This window comes from Castor canadensis, chromosome 14, assembly GCF_047511655.1.
Source record: "Castor canadensis chromosome 14, mCasCan1.hap1v2, whole genome shotgun sequence".
Lineage (NCBI taxonomy): Eukaryota > Metazoa > Chordata > Mammalia > Rodentia > Castoridae > Castor > Castor canadensis.
The window spans coordinates 102,102,607-102,126,062 of NC_133399.1; the positions used below are offsets into that span (position 1 = coordinate 102,102,607).

At 44.7% G+C, this 23,456-nt stretch overlaps 1 pseudogene; it reads left to right on the forward strand.

Annotated features, from left to right (window-relative positions):
• Positions 1-7,459: 7,459 nt before the first annotated feature.
• On the forward strand, positions 7,460-9,044 carry LOC109678896 (histone H3.3A-like; annotated as a pseudogene).
• Positions 9,045-23,456: the final 14,412 nt, after the last annotated feature.

Consider the following 23,456-nt stretch of genomic DNA (forward strand, 5'->3'; position numbering starts at 1 on the left):
ATGTATATTGTGTAGAGGTTGGATGAAATGTTCTGTAGACATCTACTAGGTCCACTTGATCTACTGCATATTTTAGATCTTGGATTTCTTTATTGAGTTTTTGTTTGGATGACCTATCTATTGATGATAATGGAGTGTTAAAGTCTCCCACAACCACTGTGTTGGCGTTTATATATGCTTTTAGGTCTTTCAGGGTATGTTTGATGAAATTGGGTGCGTTGACATTGGGTGCGTACAGATTGATGATTATTATTTCCTTTTGGTCTATTTCCCCTTTTATTAGTATGGAATGTCCTTCTTTATCTCATTTGATCAATGTAGGTTTGAAGTCTACTTTGTCAGAGATAAGTATTGCTACTCCTGCTTGTTTTCGGGGGCCATTGGCTTGGTAAATCTTCTTCCAGCCTTTCATCCTAAGCATATGCTTATTTCTGTCAGTGAGATGAGTCTCCTGTAAGCAACAAATTGTTGGATCTTCTTTTTTAATCCATTTTGTCAAACGGTGTCTTTTGATGGGTGAATTAGGTCCATTAACATTAAGCGTTACTACTGATAGGTATGTGGTGATTCCTGCCATTTATTTATCTTAGTTGTTTGAAGGTTTGATTGTGTGTACCTAAGTTGAGGTTACTCTCTACTGTCTTGCTTTTTCTTTTCCTGTAGTTTGGTTCTGCCTGCCTTTTCATGGTTAAGTTGGGCGTTACTTTCTGTGTGCAGGATCCCTTGCAGAATCTTTTGTAATGGTGGCTTTGTGGTCACATATTGTTTTAGTTTCTGCTTATCATGGAAGACTTTTATTGCTCCATCTATTTTGAATGATAGCTTTGCTGGGTAGAGTATCCTGGGGTTGAAGTTATTTTCATTCAGTGCCCGGAAGATCTCACCCCATGTTCTTCTTGCTTTTAATGTTTCTGTTGAGAAGTCTGCTGTGATTTTGATGGGTTTACCTTTGTATGTTACTTGTTTTTTCTCTCTTACAGCCTTCAATATTCTTTCCTTAGTTTCTGAACTTGTTGTTTTAATGATGACATGTCGTGTAGTAGTTCTATTTTGATCTGGTCTGTTTGGTGTCCTGGAGGCCTCTTGCATTTGTATGGGAATATCTTTCTCTAGATTTGGGAAATTTTCCGTTATTATTTTGTTGAATATATTACTCATTCCCTTCGCTTGCACCTCTTCTCCTTCTTCGATGCCCATGATTCTCAAGTTTGGTCTTTTGATGGAGTCAGTGAGTTCTTGCATTTTCTTTTCACAGGTCTTGAGTTGTTTAATTAATAGTTCTTCGGTTTTTCCTTTAATTACCATTTCATCTTCAAGTTCTGAGATTGTGTCTTCTGTTTGTTCTATTCTGCTGGATTGGCCTTCCATTTTGTTTTGTATTTCTGTTTCATTCTTTTTTCTGAGGTTTTCCATATCCTGGCAGTTTTCTTCTTTATTGTTGACTATTTTTGTCCTGAGTTCATTTATCCATTTATTCATTGTGTTCTCTCTTTCACTTTGGTGTTTATACAGTGCTTCTATGGTTTCCTTTATTTCTTCTTTTGCTTTTTCAAATTCTCTATTTTTATTGTCTTAGAATTTCTTGAGTGTCTCCTGTACATTTTGGTTGACCCTATCCAGTATCGTCTCTATAAAATTCTCATTGAGTACTTGTAGTATGTCTTCTTTTAAATTATTCTTGTGGGCTTCATTGGGTCCTTTGGCATAGTTTATCTTCATTTTGTTGGAGTCTGGATCTGAGTTTCTGTTCTCTTCATTCCCCTCTGGTTCCTGTACTAATTTTTTGCTGTGGGGAAACTGGTTTCCCTGTTTTTTCTGTCTTCCCATCATTGTCCTTGGTGTTGTTACTGTCCCTGTACTGTGTGTAATTAAGTATTTTCTAGCTTGTAATAATAACAATGGTAATATTGAGAATGGAAGAGTGAGCTGAGATGGAAAGCAAGAAGTTAAAGAAAAGGGGAAAACAAATATACAGACAAGAGGGAGAAAGCAGAACAAGGTATCAGACAAGAGAGTTTCAAAGGTATAAACAGGGAGTGTTAGTGTACTAATCAACAGTAAGCTGAACAGACAATAGAGAGACAGAGAGAGGATTGAAAATCAAAGATAAAAAAATAAAAAATAAGTAAATGAAAGTAATATCTATATATAAAAATGAATTAAAATAAAATGGAAAATAGAAAATTAAAAAAAAAAAAACCAAAAAACTTCCAAGTTTATATGCACTGCAGTTTCAGTCTTAATAATTTGGATGTCCGTCTCAATCTCCAGTCCTGGAGTTGGTGCCTCACATGTTGTTCTGTAGTTGTCTCATCAAAGGGGATGCATAAAGTAGAACAAAACTACACACACACACACACACACACACACACACAAGAAAAAAAAAAAAAACCCCACCAAGTGTCCCCAGTTCAAATGCAATACAGTTTCAGTAAGTTTTTCGGCTTGCAGGTGTAATTCGGTTGTTCTCTCATCAAAGGTAGGGAGAAAAAGAAAAAAAGCGTCTGGAGACAGTTCTGAGAGTGGTATCTGCAACTGTGGCTTGCCTGCCTGCTGCTCTCAGCCTGTAGCTGGCGGCGTTATTTATGCAGATCTCTGGGGTGAGCTAGCACTCACCTGGTTGCACAGGCTGTGTTTGCTCAGAGTTCTCCTGTGCGGGAGCCTCTGCTACAAGCTTTCCCCTTTCCAAGCACTGGGAAAGGTGACACTGCCCCCGCGTTGTCAGGCTTGCATGTTTATTTACAGTTCATGTGGGAGGTGGGTCTTCCCCCCTCTCCTCTGAAGTTTTCCTCCCACTGCCACTTTTAGAAGCTTTCCTGCTTCTGCTTACTGGGAGGTGCTGCTGCTCCTGCTGGCCGCCATGTTTGTTTACAGCTCACGTGGGAAGTGGGTCTTCCCTCCTCTCACAAGCTTCCCCGCTCCTGTTTGCTGGGCGCGCCCCGCTCCCGCCAGAGGCTCTCCGGCCTGCCCGGCTTGTTTATTTACAGTCCCGGGAAGGATTCCCTTCCCCCAATCTTCAGCGCTCAGGGCGCCCCACCCTCTTTCCAGCGTGTCTTAACTGTTCTTACTGCTTATTACTCAGTTTCTCTTTTTTCCCGGGTGGAGGTCAGTCTGTCCAGGGGGCTAGGCTGCTCTGGCCCAGGCTTGTCTGTGGGGCTACCACGGTACCGCAAAGCTCACCTGGTCCACGTCTTCCCAAGCCGTATGGGTGCTGGCCACTGGTGGCCCCGGGGGCCCTCCTCGTTTGTCCGTTTAATGTGAAGTGGAGATTCTCTGCGCCGGCTGGAGATGTGGAGGGGTCAAAGTTATGCCTTTTCTCGGTGATTATGCCTGCAAAGTGTGTCTCCAGCGTCTCTCCAAGATTTCACTATAGGAGGGTCACTTTCTGCTTCCTACCTCTAGCCGCCATCTTGGAATTCTCCTAGTTAAAGCCCTTCTTTCTGTCAGGTGTGTTGGTACATGCCTGTAATCCCAGCACTTGGGAGGAAGAGACAAGAGGATCAGGAGTTGGAGGCCAGTCTACATAGTGAGACTCTGTCTCAAAAATAAAATACAAACAAAAGGACTAAAGGAGTGGCTCAAATGGCTCATGGAGTGCTTGCCTAAAGTGTCCAAGGTTTTGGGTTCAATCCTTACTACAAGCAAGAAAGAAAAAGAAAGAAAGAATAATAATAAAAGAAAAGCTCTTCTTTGGGGCTACAAATAAAACACATTTCTCAGCCATTAGGCTCCCTGAAGCATGGCCAGCTGCCCCCTCTCCCAGATGGCCTACCCCCAGGAGAGTGTCTAATGGTAATCTCCTCAAAATATCAGTGGGAGAATGAGAGAAACTGGGTAAAACATTGAACACAGAGCCCGACACACAGCACTGACTAAAGAATCTTCCACACATCCATCTGTGTATTCACCTAGGCACACGCCGGCCCTGAGTGTGGGTCCTCATCCCAGGACAGTCAGAGCCAGAGGACAGTGCTGCCACATAGTCACCCAAGGCCAAGAGACTCTTGTCTTTACAGTGGCAGCTTCTACCAAAGCCAAAACTTTCCTGGGTACCGATAGCTCTTAGCCCCACAGCAATGGCAGCCTGGAGGCCGGGAGAGTCGTCAGGGCAGGACCGCCCCTGACAGCCCCACTCAGCAAGGATCCTCCTCAGTCTGTGGCAAGGACATGGACCATTTGATCCTCATGACAATTCTCTGGTGTAGGTCCCGTATATCATCACCCCATTTAATAGGGACTGAGGCTGAGGCACAGAGAGGTTAGCTAACCTGACTTTGGTCACACAGCTAGTAAAGGGATTTGAACCCAGGTGGTCTGGCCCCAGAGTCCACACTTTTAACCAGTGCTTGCAAGGTAAGCACTCTATCACTTGAGCCACAGGTCCTTTTTGCTATTATTATTATTACTTCTACAAAAGTTATTTAGCAAAAAGTTTAGTATGGGAATATACATGACCCAATTTTTACTTCGTAGTAAAACAGGCCATTTGGAGAGGGGACATGGATGTCTCTGCTGACCAGCCATTATGTAAACTCGTTCCAAGGCTTCTAGCGTGAGGACACTATTTCCTCGTATTACTTTTTCAGCTCAAGAGGGTGTGCTTTGCTCATGGTGTCTACTCTGTAGGCTCAGAGCTCTCTGCAACAGCACTTGCGGCCTCCCTCATGTGCCCACGGTTGAGCTGCAGGCTCTTACCCATTCTCCTCTGCCCCTGCTACAGCTCTGCCATCCCCCCAGTTGTACCCTTTTCTCCCTTTGGTCTTGGGATCAGGTCCAGAATCCTCCACACGGCCCACAATGCCTTGCACGATCTGGCTTTTCCTGCCTCTCTAGCCATGTCTTGCCACCTTCTGCCCCTCCTATGTCAATCCACCTGGTCTCTGGAGCTCCTTCTTGTGCCAGAGCCTTCAAAGGCACTGCTCCCAATGCCCACCCTCTGCTGGGTAGCCCGGGTGTCACTTCCTCAGAGAAAAGCACTGTGACTGCCAGGCTTGGTAAGATGCTTGTTACCCCTTTCCCTCTTATTCTTATATGTTGGAAATGAGTTATTTTGTAGTCATTTGCTTAGTGGTAGACACACACACACACACACACACACACACACACACAGCTTCTGGGAGGCAGCCCCGAGCCTGAGTCCAGCATTCTAAGCACCACACCTGGAGTAGCTAGATGCTTAGTGAAAGTCAAGTTCAAATGCACGGCCAGCCTGCTATTGCTGCTCTTGATCATCCTTGCTTCTCCTTAACAGCTTACAATGCCCCATGAACACCAACAGGAAGCTAACTGCTCTGTCAGTCTCTCCCTTCTGCTTATTTGTCTAACCTTGGGCTTGCGTTCCTACAGAGAGAGCTGACAGAAAGCAAAGGTTCTCCACCTTTTCAAGCCTGATGTTTGTCTTCGGGGTTCTCAAGATGTAGCTTTCATACTTGAAAACTGAAGACAAAGAACATCTTGAAAGCAGCAAGAGAGAAGCAACTTGTCCTGTACGGAGATCTTCACGAGATGGTCAGTTCAATTTCTTGGCAGAAATCTTGGCAACCAGTGCCAAGAATTGGATGGATAGATTTAAAGGGCTAGCTGGGCGCCCACGCCTGTTATCTGAGCTGTTGAGATAGGGAGGATCCAGGTTTGAGGCCAGCCTGGGCAAATAGTTCACAAGACCCCATCTCCAAAATAACCAGAGCAAAATGGACTAGAGGTGAGGCTCAAGTGGTAGAGTGCCTGATTTGCAAGCATGAAGCACTGAGTTCAAACTCCAGTCCCTCTGAAGAAAAAAAAAAGAAAAAAGAAAGTGCTACAAGAAAAATAACAACAAACACCTGCCAGCCAGGTGAGACCCATCTCCAAAACAGCTACAACAAATTGGGATGGAGGTGCAGCTCAAGTGTAGAGCACCTGCTTTGCAACTGTTTGAAGCCCCCAGTTCAAACCCCAATCCTGTCAAAAAAGAAAAGAAAAATAGGTCACTTACTATCAGTAATTACTTTAAATTGATCAATTTCCCCAGTCAAAAGTTATAGGAAAAAAAGTTAAAGGTTGTCAGATAAGATTGAAAAACACAATACAATTATATACTGTTTACAGTAGACTCACTTTGGGATTAAAGACACACACCAATTGAAAGAGAAAGGGTGAATAAAGACATCCTGTGCACATGGCAACCCGAGGAGAACGGGGGTGACAATACTGATGACAAAGTACTTTAACATCTGTTTTGAGATGAAGGGGACGGTGCCATGATGAAAGAGTCGCTTCGCTAAGATGCCATGGCTGGGGTATGGCTGGCTGTGTTCCCAGAGTGTTCACGCGCTGGGAGCTCAGTGGGATGGGGCGTCGCTGGGAGGTGGAGGAACCTTTAAGAGGAGGAGCCTAGTGAGGAGCGACGTGGTCTTGGGAGCACCATCCTTGGAAGGAACCGGTGCGGTTCTGGTTCCGTGGGACCCTCCGCTCTCTGGCTTTCTGTCTCACCACGTGATGTCTCATTCTTGCCTTTGCTCTGTGGTGGTGATGCCATCTACCACGTGACACAGTCAGGGGTTCCTTACTAAAGCCGAGGAGATGCTCATGCCCTGCTCTTGAGCCTCCCACACTAGGGGACCAATAAGCCTCATTTCTTTATAAAGTACTCAGCCTCAGGTATTCGGTTTTAGTAACAGGAAACAGACTATTAAGCTAAGTGCTGTGAGGCATGCCTGTAATTCCGGCACTCAGGAAGCTAAGGTAGGAGGATCAGGAGTTTAAGGTCAATGTGAGCTACAAGTAGATCCTGTCTCAAAAAACAAACAAGCAACAACAACAACAACAAAAAGAAAGCAGACTAGTACAAAGGTATAACAGCTATAAACACCACGCATTAGAGATCCATTATGTGTGAAGTAGACACTGGCAGAATTGAACAAAGAAGTAGGTGACCTGATAATAAGCACTGCAGAGTTCAGGTCTCTGCTTTTTTTCTCCCCTGAGGTATGCAGGAGTGAGCCAAGGCCTGCATATGCTAGGCAAGTGCTCTACCACTTGAGCCACACCTCCAGCCTTTTTGTTTTCATTTTGGTTTTGAGACAGGATTTCCCTACCTTTTTGCCTGGGCTGGCCTCAAACTTGTGATCCTCCTGTTTGTGCTTCCTGAGTAGCTGAGTGCCTGGTCCAATATTCTGCTTTTAATAATGTATAAACTAATTAGAAGATCAAAAACAGAACAGAGGGCCTGGACAACATTGCGGACCAATTGGATATATGAAACAAATACAGAACTATCCATTCGATGCAGGAGATCACACATTTTCCTAATGTGTGTTCTGAAGCACACACCCAGAACCTTCCCCAAAATCGGCCGTAGGTTGGGCCACAAAATAAGTCTTAATAAATTTGAAAGACCGAAGTCATACAAAGTATTTCTTCTGAGCTCAGTGGAATGAAACTGGAAAATAATAGCAGGAGGAATACTAGAAAAGACATGTACATGTGGGAAATACACAACATGTTATTTTTTGTTGTAGTGCTAGGGATGAAACCAGGACTTCCTACATGCTAAACAAGCAGTCTACCACAAAAGGATATCCCAGCCACAAACAACTCGCTGAAAACACTCTTAAACAACAGGAAGTCAAAGAAGAAATCACAGGGAAACTGGCAAATAGCTCAAGAGAAATGAAAATGAAAACACAATATACCAAGGTAGCTGAAATACAGTGAAAGCTATGCAGGTTCCTATATAGCTGTAAATGCTAACATTGAAAAACATAAATGAGCTGGAGGAGTGGCTCAAACCATAGAGTGCCTGCCTAGTAAGCGCAAAGCCCTGAGTTCAAACCACAGCACTACCGAAAACAAAAGCACAAAAAAAACCCAGTACATGAAGAGCTTACGTTAAAAGAGATAATCCCAAATCAACAAACAAAATTTACATCTACAAGAACTACAAAATGAGCAGAATAAGTGTAATGCCAGCAGAGAGGGAAATGATAAAGTTGTAGCAAAGCCGGTGCCAGTGACTCACATCTGTAATCCTGACTGCTTGGGAGGCTGAGATAGGGAGGATCCAAGTTTGAGGCCAACCTGGGCAAATAGTTTGCGAGAGCCCCATCTCCAAAATAATTAAACCAAACTGGACTGGAGGTGTGAGTCAAGCGGTAGAGTGCCTGCTTTGCAACTGTGAAGCCCTGAGTTCAAACTCCAGTCTCACCAAAAGAGAAGAAAAGAGCGCAGAGCCGTTTGCTCGTTCGTTGGAGGAGCTTGGGGTGTTTTCTCGCACCTGCGGCTTTTCATTTGGGCAACAGCTTTGGTGCTGTGGTCAGAGAAACGGGCTAAGACTTCAGCTTTGGGTGAGAGAAAATGGCCCGAACCAGGCAGCCTGCTGGTAAGTCCGCTGGTGGGAAAGCCCCCGCAGACAGCTGGCCACTGAAGCTGCCGGGAAAAGCGTCCCCTCTGCTGGCGGGGTGAGGACGCCTCATCGCGACAGGCCCGGGACCATGGCCCTCGAGAGATCCGTCGTTATCGGAAGTGGACCGAGCTTCTCATCCCGAGCTGCCTTTCCAGAGGCTGGTGCGGGAGATCGCCCAGGATTTCAAGGCCGACCTGAGGTTTCGGAGTGCAGCCATGGGTGCGCTCCGGAAGGCGAGTGAAGCGACACTAATCTGCGTGCCATCCACGCCAAGAGAGCGGCCATCAGGCCCAAGGACATCCAGTTGGCTCCCCGGATAACGGGAGAGAGAGCTGAAGTGAAGGCAGTGTTTATGGCGTTTTGTACTAAATTCTGTAAAATACTTTGGTTTAATTTGTGACTTTTTTTGGTACGAAATTGTTTATAATATGCTGCATTTGTACTTAGGTCGTTCCATCTTTCACTCAGGATGAACGCGAAAAGTGACTGTTCACAGACCTCAGTGATGTGAGCACTGTGGCCCAGGAGTGACAAGTTGCTAATATGCAGAAGGGATGGGTGGCATTTCTTGCTTCTCATGATGCATGTTTCTGTATGTCAATGACTTGTTGGGTAGCTATTAAGGTACTAGAATTGATAAATGTGTCCCTTTGCAATAAAACTGGTTATGACTTGATCCAAGTGTTTGACAGTTGGAGCTTTTAAGTCTGACCACACAGCACTGTGATAGAATGTGGGCTTTTTCAAAGGTGAAGATGCAAGTCTTAACCACAGTGTAACTTACAGTTTCCTTAAAAAAGAAAAAAAAAAAAAAAGTAAACCTGGCAGCTATAGAATACACTATGTGCATTTATAATAGCTATTTTATATATTGCAGTGTCAACATTTTTAAATTAAATGTTTTACATTCACAAGTGGTGGGGAGTCTTGTCATTAAGGTGTGTGTAATTTAGAGTCCAGTTGGTTTTCTCCTAACTAGACTGCACTTTTCATAGGAAATTGCTATGCGTATTAATACCTTACATAAGTCCTCATTCTACCACATGGTAACTCTTTAGCTGACAATGCAAATACTAACTGGGGGATTTTATTTAGAAGGGCTCTAGAATAAGTTACTTGCACCAGCATCATCTGTTACTAATGTTCTAGTTAGTGCAGCTTTTCGTTGTGTTGTGGTTGGTTCCATAACTAGGTTGAGTTTTTTTTCCCCCCTCCTTTATGAAGAGGAAACAATACCAAGATTCGCTCTTTTCCTTGAGAAGTTTAGTGTGAACTTGAGTGGGGGAGGAGCACTGCAGCTCCAGTTTATTGGACCTGTGCCAATTAGGGTGGTGTTGGGTTAGGTTACATCTGGTTACTGTCCTGGGAAAATCCCTTTTATAGAGATGGCCTTTTAAGTGGTTTTTAAATTTATCCTTATATCGAAGTTTTTAGGTAAATTATGTATGTTGACTAAATTTACAAATGAACTTCTTTATCCAAAAAAAAAAAAAAGAAAAAGAAAAGAAAAAGATTGCAGCAGAGGTGAATAAAACAGAACAATCAGGAAAATTCACAAAATCAAAAGTAGGGTCTTCGAAAAACATTCACAAAAATGGCAAGCTTTCAGCTAGATTGACAACAGAAAAAAAAGAGAGAAGACTCAAATTACTAAAATCAGAAATAAAAGTGAGGACATCACTGCTGAATTTGCAGACATAAAAATTAAAGAAATCATATTTCACAGAAAGAAAAAGGTTTATAAAAGATAGATGTGAACAATGGGATAAAGCCATTGGTTATTTAACAAATTGGATAACCGAGAAGAAATGGGCAAATCCCCAAAATATAAAACCTCTCAAGACTGAATCATGAAGAAACAAAATCTGAGTAGGTTTCTAACTAGTAAGGAGATTGAAGCAGTGATGGAAAACCTCCCGACCAAGGACTGGGAGTAGAGCACCTGCCTGAGTTCAACCTCCAGTACCAAAAAGAAAGAAAAAAGAAAAGGGAGTCAAAATTAGAAAGGAGGAAGTACAGTGTGCCATGATTTCTGTTTGCATACGACATGCTCTATGTACAGAAAAATCCTAATAATTCAAAAAAAGAAAGCAAAGACTTTTATAGCTAATAAACAAGTTCAGCAAAGTGGCAGGATAGAGAACCAACATTAAAAATCAAACGCCAGCCAGGCACCAGTGGCTCACCCCTATAATCCTAGCTCCTCAGCAGGCAGAGATCAGGATCGCAGTAATAGTTCAAGTGACCCTATCTTGAAAAAAAACCCATCACAAGAAAAGGCTGGTGAAGTGGCTCATGGTGTAGACCCTGACTTCAAGCCCCGGTACTGCCAAATAAATAAATAATAAAATGCATTTCTGTGCTCTAACAATACAGAATCCAAATAGGGAATTAGGGAAACAACTCTACTTACAATTGCTTCAAAAATAACAAACTAGGAATAAACTTAACCAAGGAAGTGAAAGATGTGTACAATGAGAACTACGAAATGTTGCTGAAAGAAATTAAAGATAAATGTAAAGACAGACCATGTGTACGCCTTGGAAGACAATGATGTCAAGATTGCAAAATTCATTAAGGCAAGTCTTATCAAGATCCCAATGATGTTTGTTTGTTACAGAGATAGAAAAATCCATCCTAAAATGTAATCCCAAGGGACACAAGTAGCCAAATATTCTTGAAAAGACATAGTTGGAGTGTGCTGGGGATGTAGCCCAGTGGTAGAGCACTTGCCTAGCATGTGCAAGGTCCTAGGCTTGATCCTTAGCACTGAAAGGAAGGCGGGGGTGGGGTGGGGAGGAAGAGGATGAGAAGGAGGAGAAACAGGAGAAGGAGAAGGAAGAGGAGGAGGATGGGGAGGATGGGGGAGGAGGAGGAGGAAGAAGAAGAAGAAGGAGAAGGAAGAGAAGGAAGAAGAAGGATGAAGAGGAGGAGAAGGAAAAGGAAGAGGAGGAGGAGAAGGAGGAAGAAGAAGGAAGAGGAGGAGGAAGAGGAGGATGGGGAGGGGGAGGAGGAAGAAGAAGAAGAAGGAGAAGGAAGAGGAGGAGGAGGAGGAAGAAGGAGGAAGGGGGGAGGAAGAAGAAGGAAGAGGAGGATGGGGAGGAGGAAGAGGAGAATGGGGGAAGAGGAGGAGGAAGAAGATACTTGAGAACTAATACTTCTTGATATCAAAACTTACTACAAAGCTACAATAACCAATGTACTATGGGGAAAGAACAGTCATTTCAACATATGGTACTGGGACACCTGGATGCCACATGCAGAAGAATAAAGTTGGATTCACCATATACCATACTCAAATTGGATCAAAGCTCTAAATGTAAAAACTGAAACTATAAAACTCTCAGAAGAAAATATAGGGGTTAGGGCTAGTCACTGGATGTGCCAATGACTTATATATGACAGCAAAAGCAAAGAAAGTAAAAATAGTTAAATTGGACTTTGCTAAAATTTAACTTCCCTCTTCTTCCAGGGATAGATCTCTGGTTCCACTCACTCCTAAGGATGGGAGAGGATAGGGATTCTTCTTCCTATTTCGTGGAAGAGGAAATGGGGACCCCACAAACTTGCTAAGTCTGTCAGAAGTAAGGCCTGCTGAAGGTCAGTGATGCTCCATCCACACTAGAGCGAGGAAACAGAAAATGCCACCCTTAACACTAATTTTTGTCAGCTCCCTAGGCCAAGTTCCCATCTCTCGCTCTCTCTCTCTCTCTCCCTCTCTCTGACAATCCCTACCTCACATTCACAGGCTGGTATCACTTACCCACGGCAGGGTGGAAGCTGTTGAGTGGGGGCCGTCTTGGCAGGTGTCTGGGGTGGAGGAGGTGGGAATCACCTCTAAAAGGCCCCAGAGTTTGGACCCTTAATGCGGTTTGGATCTAAGTTAAGATCTAAGTTAAGGTGTTAAGAGTCTGGAAGTGTTAGGGATGATTCCCGATTTCTGGAGTGCAGGAGAGGGGGCAGCAGTTGGCTGTTGGGGAGGCAGTTGGAGAAAGTTCCAGGGAAGTTCCAGGGAGGAGGTCATGTGTTGGGTGGGGAGAGAATAGGAAAAGGACAGGAGGTTTTCCCAGCATGCCTCCTTCCAAGAGTCTGAGGAAAAGAGCCAATAATCATCCTGTTCCTCCTACTCTTCAAGGGACCTTGTGAGGTTGACAGGCACAGGAGAAAGCTACAGGCACACGCACAGAGGCACAGAGCCAAAGCACTGGGACCAGCAACTGGAGACAGAGGTCCTACATTTGAGCACAAAAGCTCATAGTCACAGATTGCAGAGAGGCCAGGCTGGTGACCTTCCTCAGAGTTCCCAGTCTGGTAGGGATTCAGAGCCATTCCTTTCCCCAGCCAGTGTGGCTGGAGCTCGCAGAATGAAGCACAACTCTGGGCTCAAGCCAGTGTCTGCATGGTCCCAGGCTTGGGTTTCCTCTGGTGAGGTTCTACCAAAACAGGAAGCCAATGCATTTGCTTCTGGTGACCAAGCCCAGGGCAAATTCCTGGATTCAGGGCCTGGATCTCTTGCTGTGTTTTAAATAACCACACTTGGATCCACAACCTTGCTTTCCTTCTAGAGAATTCCTCCTGGGAAAATCAAGGAATCAATGGAAATTCATACACTTGGCCATTGGTTCTTAATCCTGACTGTCCATTCTCAACCACCTGAGAAGCTTCTGGAAATGTCAACACCTGGCCACCCCACCCCAAGTAAATTCTGTTGGACTGTCTGAGGGCAAGGCCTAAACTGTTTTTAAATGCTTCCCAGGTGATTCTGACAAGCAGCCAGGCCCAGGAGTCACTGTGACTCCCACAGATGAGTGGCAGTCATGACTAGTGAGGGACCCAAGGCAGAAAGATGACAAGACACAGACCCTGCTGCTGCCCAGCTCAAGGAAAGCAAGGGAGAAAAGCATCTAAATAAAGCACAGAAGAAATCTGACAGGTGTGCAGAGTCCAGTCACAAAAGCATCCCCAAGGTAAAGAGGAAGGCATGTTGATCATGTGCCTTATTTCCTGTTTTTGGTGAAGTTTGACATCTTGAAGCCTTGCTGGCTGGGGAGAAGCTATCCTTCCCAGGCTGATAGCTAGGGATAGTTGACAACTTGCCCTGAACTAACCTTTCCTATGCAAACCAACCAAGTCACACCCCTCAACTCCCTCCTGTATTACATAGCCAAGCCAATGTTCCCCTGTCCTACATCTCCTGGGGTCAGGTACCAGACAACTAGGCCCATCCCTATGGTCTAGAACCCACCAACACTATTCAAACTGTTCAATCCTAAACCCATTCAGCTGCTCGATGGGCCTCCCCTCTGCCTTCCCACAGAAGGGCTGTGGCCATGCCTTCCCCTGGCTCCTCCTACTTCTGGACTGTCTCTCTGCTATCTCAGTGTTTCTGCATGGTGGTATCCTGTTTCTTCTGTTGGAATCTGTAGGTAATACTTGGGGGAGGGGGCAGGGGCAGGGGGAATCTGGGGATTGAACCCAAAGCCTTGCACTGAGCTACATCCCAATCCTTGGTTTTTTGAGACAGGATCTTGCTATGTAGCTCAGGCTGGCCTTGAATTTGATGGGTAGCCCAGACTGACCTTGAATTCAAGATCTTACTGCTTCCCAAATATTGGGCTGACAGCAAGCACCACCACGACTGGTAAGCAGGTCTTCTTTTGATGGCATTAGCCTCTGCGTGTTGTTACTTAGTCACTGCTATCAGTTAAACCCCAGGAGGACAATTAAGATAGAGGGTGTGGTTTCTTACAGGGGGAGGATCAGGGAAGGTTTTGAGACTACGGAGGAAAGGTATCTCAGCTGCAAAGGCACTGGGGCCTGGGAAGGTATAGGGCTGGACCCAGGGTAGAATTGCTGGGCACTGAGCACCAGGGACCAAATGGGCTGAGGGTAGAAACAGGTCCTGGGCTGGAGCAGAGACTCTCAAAGGCAGCATGAGATGCCCCACTTTGACATTGTCACTCAGCCTTACGCATCTCCAAGATCTGGATAGAAAGTGAGAAGGTTCTTCTATTTAAGATTCTTCCTTAAATAGAAACTGATTTAGACACTTGTCTTCTCTCCTACTAACACATTTCTCAGTGTTGGCTTTGTGAGATTAACAAGGTCAAGGTGGGCAGAGATCCTTCGGGCTGGTACCAACATTCCTGGCCCAAGGAAACTACGGGAAGAGAGACTAGACTGACAATTCAGGCATGGAGGGTATCTCAATCTGAGGTAGGGTAGGGAAGGTCTGAACCATGGACCTTCTGCTGCTAGCCTGCAACCTTGGTCAAGTGTCTTACTTTCTCCAAACCTGTTCAGAGCAGGCATATTGGTCCATGTGTCATGATGCCTTTCATATTAGGGAAATGAAGGGGGAGCATATTTTTGTTGGATACACAATATGTTGGAGTCTATCCCCCCCCTTAAACCACAAAAACTTTTTTTTTTGTGGTACTGAGGTTTGAACTCAGGGCCTTCACCTTGAGCCACTCCACCAGCCCTATTTTTATGAAGAGTTTTTCAAGATAGGGTCTTACAGAAGTATTTGCTGGGTTAGCTTCAAACTGTAATCCTCCTGATCTCAGCCTACTGAGTGGCTAGGATTACAGGCGTGATCAACCAGGCCCACAAAAACTTTTAAATCTGATGAGGGCAGGAAGATACATATTCTATCAAAGTCCTCCAAGATGAGGACTCCAAGATGAGGAGTGGGGTGTAGCTCAGTGATAGGGCTCTTGCCTAGCATGGGCAAGGCTCTGGTTTGATCCCCAGTACCACAAAAGAACAAAAAATTGCAAGATGGCAGCTCAGAAGGTACCGATGGTTGATGGTTAGGTAAGGGCATCTCTTTTAGACAATTCCTGCCATCCAGGAGTCCTTGGGACTGTTGAAAGGGAAGGCTGAGGATAGATAGTCTTCCTACCTCTGTTCTCGACCTCCGGGTATCCTATTCCACTGAATATTTGCGCCACTGTTCTCTTGACAACTCATCATGTGCCAAGCATGGGTTAGCCTGTAAGCCACACTATTCCATGCCTTCTGACCCCTCATCCCCACTTTACAGCTGAAGCTTGGTGTGGTTGAGAACTCGATCCAAGGCCATACCACTAGTGAATGGAAGCACTGGATGCCAGCCCAAACCTGTCTGCATCCGAAGCCTGTGTTCTTACTCCTCTCTGTGGTATAAACTGGGTGGCTTGCATGCCTAGCCTCCCCCACAAAGGGCCGTGGACACAAATACCCTTTTCATGTAGCAAGCTCTATCTCTTTGATCTAATTTTTCCCCAAACTGTAATGGTCACAGCATAGCTTGGATTCTCCCTCTTGGACATTCCCCTATGTCTCAACTCACTCATTCATTCATTTGTTCTTTCATTCGTTCATTCATTCATCTAAGGCTGCACTGCATCTTCCCTTCCCACTATTTTGATGTGCAATTAGAAAAAAAAATGTGGTCTAAGATCACATTTCTGGGTCTGGAAGGGACTTCAGCTGGTCCCTTTTGGGGAAGATGGGTAGAGGAACTGTCAGTTCCATCCACTCGGCTCAACCACACACAGAGCACAAGAGTAGTGGCCTAAGGCTGGTGGTTATTGTCACTATACATGTGATACAATGTTTGCCTCTGGGGTTTAATGGGAAAGACAGTTATTTACTTAACCAACAGTAAACAAGAGAGCCTGAGATAAGAGCTATAAAAAAGGGATAAATGGAGAGGTAACAGGACCTCAGTGACAGGGAGTTTGCTATGGATCTTGGAGGCTGTGTCCTTTGAGCTCATTCTCTGTTCTTTGAAGAGGACCACGACTCATGCATCAAATCCTCCAGGGCCTGTGCAAGCCGGGGGCTCTCACATTTGATCATTTTGTTGCCATAGCTTTCTGCACTCCTCATACAATCCCAGGTTCAAAGCTACTGCATGAGGCCCCCAAAGTATCTGTCCAGTGACTCCTTACACCAATCCCTTTGGAGATGCATTGCTTCAAGGGTTGACTCTTCTGACACTGCCTGGTGGAAGAATGAAGACAGCCAAGTCATTAAGACCAAGACCACTGACAGCAAGTGTGGGCTGGGAGCCATGAGAAGTCCAGTTCCTGGGGTCAGCACTATGGACATCAGCCAAGGAACAAAGAGCAGGTCTGGGGTGAGACTGGGTCTTGCTCTTCACAAAGAAAATCGTTTGAGACCTCAGAGAACAGACAAGGGCAGCCTTCCCAGGTCTTCTATTCTCTTCTCCCTCCCAGCCTCAGCCAGTATGCTTACCTGGGGAGGAACCTTTGTTAGAAAGGTGCCTGCTAAGATCAGGGCAGATCTTTCTGGAAGTTGTTGGATTGTCTTCATTTAGATGCAGCATCTACCTGTGTGTTCATTTCCCAAGGCAGCTGCAGGGTAGTGCAGGTGAAAGGTTAGGGGAAGCCCACCATCCTCTGTAGCTCCACAGTGGACAGGGAAGGAGGTAGTCAGAGACATATTTCTGCCCAGCATAAGGCCAGCAGCTAGTGATGGAATGACTGATCCCCTGCTGGGCTACCTGGGGACCCATGTGGGGGACCCATCCACAAAATGGCCACACAGAGGCTCCACCAGGCCTTGCCAGGGACATTGCAGAAAGATTTCATTCCTGGGAAAAGGACCCAGTAGTTTTTCAGCCTGTGCTCTGTGGAGGGGCTTCAGGAAGTTCTGAGGTGCAAGGTGTAGGAAGGGACAGTCAAGTGGTTGGAGCATAGATCTATTTTCCATATTAGGGCTCTATTTAGGATATATTTTTAAAAACATAATTCTGCTGGTAAATATTCAAACTCAATGGATGAGCTGGGCATGGTGGCTCACACCTGTAATCTAGCTACTTGAGAAGTAGAGGCAGGAGGAGCTTGAGTTTGAGGCCAGCTCTTGCAGTAAGTAAGACCTTATCTCAAAAACAAAACAAATCAAGGGACCAGGGGCATGGCTGACGTGGTAGAGCACATACTTACCATGCATGAAGCCCTGGGTTCAATCCCCAGAACGGCAAGGAAAAAAAAGAAAAGAAAGAAACAAGAACTCACTGGATGAACTGGTACTAACTGACCTCTCTCAAGTTTTCCCTCTGTGTTCTTCAATAACCCACGTTGTCCACACCCACCAAAACCCTCCCAGACCTCCCAGGTGACTGTGTCAGGAACATGGCGCTGCAGAAGGATGCCGGCCCCTCTGTACCAGCTGTGGCAATGCGCCCCTGCCTGGGCGGGTGAGAACCTGAACTCCTCCAGACTGGGCTCCTCCCATGTCTCCCCACCACTGGCTTTGACCCACTCACATCTAATGAGAATAGAGCATTTCTTACATCGTATCATTTCATGAATCACAACACAGCCCATTCTATCATGATACATCATTGCTCTGTGGAGAGCCCATCTGCTTAGTTCCTCCTTTTGAAATTAGGAGATTATTTTTAGCTAGACCAAAGACTTTCCTTCATTATTTCCCCACCGCATTTTGGCACTGAGCCCCGCATATGGCTGGTGCTTAGTCAATATCCGTTGAATGGATGGGTGCTCCTGGATGGCTTGTGCCCCTTTCTCTATTCCAACAGGAGCCTCCGCCAGATGTCGGGTGTTGACTGTGCCATTATTACCATGTTGAAAAGCTCATTTGGGACACTGAAAATGCATAGGAGAATATGCATTGTTTGTTTTCCTGGATAGTCAGAATGCTGCTGTGTGTACTGCTAAAAATATGGCCCAAAACTTGTAAATTGCCTGCTATTCTAACCGCTTATGTGGAAGAGCTTCTGTAAGTGAATGATAGCTGCTGAGGTGATCTCTAGTGTTTGCTTAAAGCTGTATGCCATTGACATTTGACTATTAAAGGATTAGTTTCCCAAAAAAAGTATAATTGTCACTCTCACGCAAATATACAAACAAACACACAACCGATTTTTTATGTGACTCATAATTATTGAAGGACAGGTAGATGTTACAGGCAATTCAAGCTTGCAAGCTGTGACAACACTGGCTTGTCCCACAGGGGGAGAAGAACTTGAGCTTCTACCAGACAGAATTTTTTTAAATGTCTGTAGACAAGAATTATCCCACACTGCTATTAGATATCTGTAACTTACGAAGCTGTAAAATACCACAAGCCAGTAAAAGAATCAGAGAACCTAAAAGAATATGTTCTTAGTGACATATCGGTTTCTGTTGCAGACATCAAAATATCCTTCTACAAACTTAATAAGTTCCTTACCTGAAGGTGATATGTGACATCAAAGAGGAAAGGACAGCCTGTCTGATAAGTTGTGCTGGGACAATGGAATTCCATATAAACTAAAAACTGAAATGTTAAGATAGGTTTTTAAACCTTTAAATGAAAACTTTATATAGGAGAATATTTGTATGACCTTAAGGTAGGGTATGACTATATTTAAAACAAAAATTTTTCTTTCATTGAGAATATATAATTATATAATAGTTAATATAATATATAATTATGTATAATTTATAATATATGATTGTATATTATATATATAAATTGTACTACATGTAGCCAGTGAAGAGTTCACAGTTAGAGTTTATAAAGCACTCCTGCAAATCAAATTAGAAAACCACCACCGCCCCAGAAGTGCATATGGTGGTGGGGCCTATAGGAAGAGACTGGGAACACAGATTTTTCAGGAGCTATATTCCAGCTGCCCCTCCAATGCCTCTCAGAAAAGAGGCAGCTCCCCAAACTACTAAAGGAACCTAATGGGACAACCACAGTCTCAGAAATTAATCCAAAACCAAGTTTATCTCCACCCTGGCTCCATGCCCAATTCCCCATGACCCTAGGCCAACCCACAGACTCTACCAGCTGCAGTTACTCAGATGATTTTTATTACAGAGGGCAACTCTGTTGCCATTATGAAAACCCAGAACTCACTCACAAGTTCATTCATTCATTCAATCAGTCTTTAGTGCCCTCTCTATGCTGGGTACTGAGGATCTGGAAGGATGCCAGCTCTCCTGGAGCTTCCTCCTCAAGGGAGGATGAAGGAGTCAAACATCAATCACAAATGAGGGTACAATCTAGAGTGGAGACACACACCAAGAAGGGCTCTGGGACTCTGCCTGTGCTCAACTTTGTCAGCCCTTAACCTGCCCCATAGGTCCTTGGAGAGTTGAGTTGATTTTGTAGTCACAGAGAAAGTACAGAGAATTTCCTGTTACCTTGCACCCAGCCTCACCTAACGATAGCCAACATCTTACAAAACCATGGACCAATTACCAAAACCAGGAAATTAGCCTTGGCACTCTACTGTTAATGAAACCACAGGCTTTATTCAGATTTCACAAGTGTTTCTACTAGCGCTCTTCACTCTTCCAGAATCTGATCCAGGACCTCCCTATAGTCATTGTCACACGTCCCTAGCAAGCCCCAGTTCATGAGTTCCTCAGACTTTGCTTATCTTTCATGACCTTGATACTTCCAAAGTGTACAGCTCAGACACTGGATGGAACACTGTTCCTTGAGTAGACGGAGGTTATACATCGTCGGGTAGTGCTCTTTTCAGTGTGCTGCATCGAGGGTCCATGGTGTCAATGTGCATCACTGATGATGCTGACATTGATCCCATGGCTAAAGAGGTGACGTCTGCCAGGATTCTGTATGCAAACTCACTGTTTTTCTCTTTGTAATTTTTAAATATTAGGGAGGAAATACTTTGAGATTATGCAAAAGTCCTGTTTCTGCTTACATTTAACTGTAGGTTTTTTTCTTTAAATATATTCTGGCATTTGGCTTCATAAGCTTGATTACCTATGACAGTCAGCCCTGCTCTGATGCTCAGCTGAGAAAGAACATTCACTGCTCTCATCCCTCTTTTTCCTTGCCTCAGGGACAAGGGCACCCACTTGGAGTGGCTATGTGGGTGCCCACCCTCATTGTGATGATCCTCCAAGAACATAGAAAAAAGACCCACGGTGACCTTTGATTGGGTGACTAGAGGTAGTCCAAAATCCCCATGAGGAGGCAGCTTGGGACAAATACCCTGTCCCCACACAACTCTGTCCCCTTTTTCTGCAAACCCGAAGGAAGTCAAAAGACAAGGTTGCTGCCAGTCAGCCTTCGGGGCAGCCACAGGACAGAGAAAATAGAGAGGGGACACACAGAACTCACAAATGACATCTGATAGAACAATACAAAGTTAAACAAAATGAGCAGGTTACAAAGCAACACACCCTTTTAAAATGAACGTTAGAATGTGGTGCCCTGAGACATAAAATTACAGTATTGTTGACTTTTTGCATTTATGTATTTCTTAAATTTGATAGAAAATGTGTTGTAAAAAATAAAATGAGGATTCCCCAAGTGAGGAGACACCAGGGATGTGTGCACAAAGGAATGACCATGTGAGGATGCCAGTGAAAAGGTGGCCGGCCACGTGCAAGCCACAGAGAGAAACAAACCCTGTCAAAATTCATCTTGGATTTCTAGTCTCCAGACCTGCAAGATAATAAATTTTGGTTGTTTCAGCCCTTCAAAAATCCAAAAATTAAATATAGGTGATGGCCTTAAGAAGATGAAATAAGGTGGGCCATGGTGGCTCACGCTATAATACCAACTACTCAGGAGGTGGGGATGAGGAGGATCACGGTTTGAGGTGATCCTCCCAGGCAAAAAGTTAGTGAGACCCCATCTCAACCAATGAGCCAGACATGACATATGCCTATGATCCCATCTACAAGGGAGGTATAGGAGGATTGCAGTCTGAGGCCATGTGTTGGCAAAAACACAAGATCCTACCTGAGAAATAACTAAAGCAAAAAGGAATAGAGGGTGTGGCTCAAGTGGTAGACCGCCTACCTAGCAAGTGCCAAGCCCTAAGTTTAAACCCCAGTACCCCACCACACCAAAGAAGAAGAAGAAGAAGATGAAATAAAATGCCTGAATGAAAAGGTAGAAATTTTATAGGGGTTGCTTTAAGGTGGCGGAGCTCTGAGCTGTTACTATGGGGGAATAGGAAGTTCTAGTTTTGTTTTTGTATTCGCTTCATCATTCTCTCTCAAAATGTTCTAAGATTAACGTGCTTTGCTATCATAAATCAGGAGATAGTAAATAGATCTGGAGAGGAGAACAGATAAATTAGATAGATAGATAGATAGATAAATAGATACAAGACACTCAGGAAAGACAGTAAGAATCTCCTTTGATGGCCACAATGATCCTTCACTGGTCACCAGCCCAGCTCCATTTACCTGCAGATTCTATTCAGTAAAATTCTATTCAGTAAAATTGCATTACTGTTTCTCAAGCCCCTTTTTCTCTAAGATTCCTTTTAAAGGAATTCCTTAAATTCTTACAGACCCTCATAAGAGCAGGTAATAGTTACGAGACAAGGAAGACAAATGAATGATTTCAGTAAGTGAAAGAGAAACATGGAGGAGTTAGGAAAGTCATGCCCTGAAGGCAATCATTGCTATGGACTTCTTCCAGCCCCAGGACATGCTGCCTCTCCCTCCCTATGAACGCCATCTGTTGATCTCTTCATCCCACCTCTTCATTCTGTGATAACTTTGAGGCCCAGCTCGCTGTCGTCTCTACTTGGGTCTCAGCATCCTCTGGATGAACCCAGCATCCACAGGTGTGAGTATCCAACACTCTGTCCTTTTATTTTTCTTTCAGGTGGTACTGGGGTTTGAACTCAGGGACTCATATTTGCTAGGCAGGTGCTCTACTACTTTAACCAGCCCTTTTTTGTGTTGAGTATTTTTGAGATAGTGTCTCATGAACTGTTGCCCTGGCTGGCTTCCAGCTGTGATCTTCCTGATCTCTGCTTCCTGAGTAGGTAGGATTACAGGTGTGAGCCACCTGCACCCGGCCAACACTCTATTCTCTGATGGCCTTCTCTTAAAGAGTCTTCCCACCATTCTGTCTTCCCTGTCCATTCCCCAAGGCTCACCATGAAGCTGTCTCCCCAAAACCCTCCAATTCTGCAATTGGAAATCTCACAGGACTTCCCAGCCCTCTCCTTCCTCCGCTCCCATTCATTCACCTCAGCAAACCCACCAGTCGCATCATTTCCTCTCCTTGCATCATTTCCTCCCTTCCAATCTCGACTCCTCCTCTGACCTATATTTTCAACCACCAGCTGGGCCCCAGTTGCTTGACAAAACTCCAGCTCTCAAGAATTCAACTTCTGACCTCATCTGCCGACCTTCCACTGCTGAGAACACACACAACACCACAACAGGTTGCCTCAAAAACTGTGACATTCTTTACCTTCTATCTTGTCCTCAAGATCATATGGTTTGATTTATAACTCTCTAGGGGACTTTTGTTTTCCCATTCTCTCATCTACACACCTTCCACACCTTCAATGAACCTTCCCTGTCTCTCTTAGTCCTTTCTATTTCACAGAAAGAAAAAAGAAGCTGTGGATAAGAGTCACTAGAATTCCTCCACCTTCCTTCCAACATAATGGACAAATCACCCTTCCCAGAGTCCAAGGCCTTTCCTTCTTTCTTTAGGACTCTCCCTCCCTCTCTTCCTTTTCCGTCTCTTTAATCACTTTGTTTCCACATGCTTCATCCTGGCACTTGCTGTCTTCCATCTTTCAAAGCTTTCTCTAGTGGGTCTGGGATGTGCTACTAGGTGTCCCCTTCAGGATGGAGGACTCATGATCCAGAGCCAGCAGTGTTGTGACAGCTCACATCTCAGTCCCTACCCACCCCCAGCCCGAGAATTGCCAATGACAGCTGCCTTGTCCAAGGTGACACCCATTCTCCAGGGTAGGTCACATCCAACTTGTTTGTGATGAGCTATTTTAAGAATACGTGGGGTTTATTTTAATCAGGTATGGTAAGTCATACAGGCCCAGAAGTGACTGTCATGAGATTTTTTATACTCACAAAGTCCTAAAAACAGGAAAACAGGAGGCCTTGGAAATGCAGCTCAGAGTACATGCTTAGCGTCCACAAGGGTTCAGTCTCCAGCACCAACAAAAAGAAAAGCATATCAGGCATAGGTGCACACCATGCAGGGCTGCCCTGGAAAGCACAAGGCTCAGCCAAGAGGCAGAGGAGGAGAGGGAGCAATGTGGCCAAGAGCCTTTAGTACGATTTCCACTGGA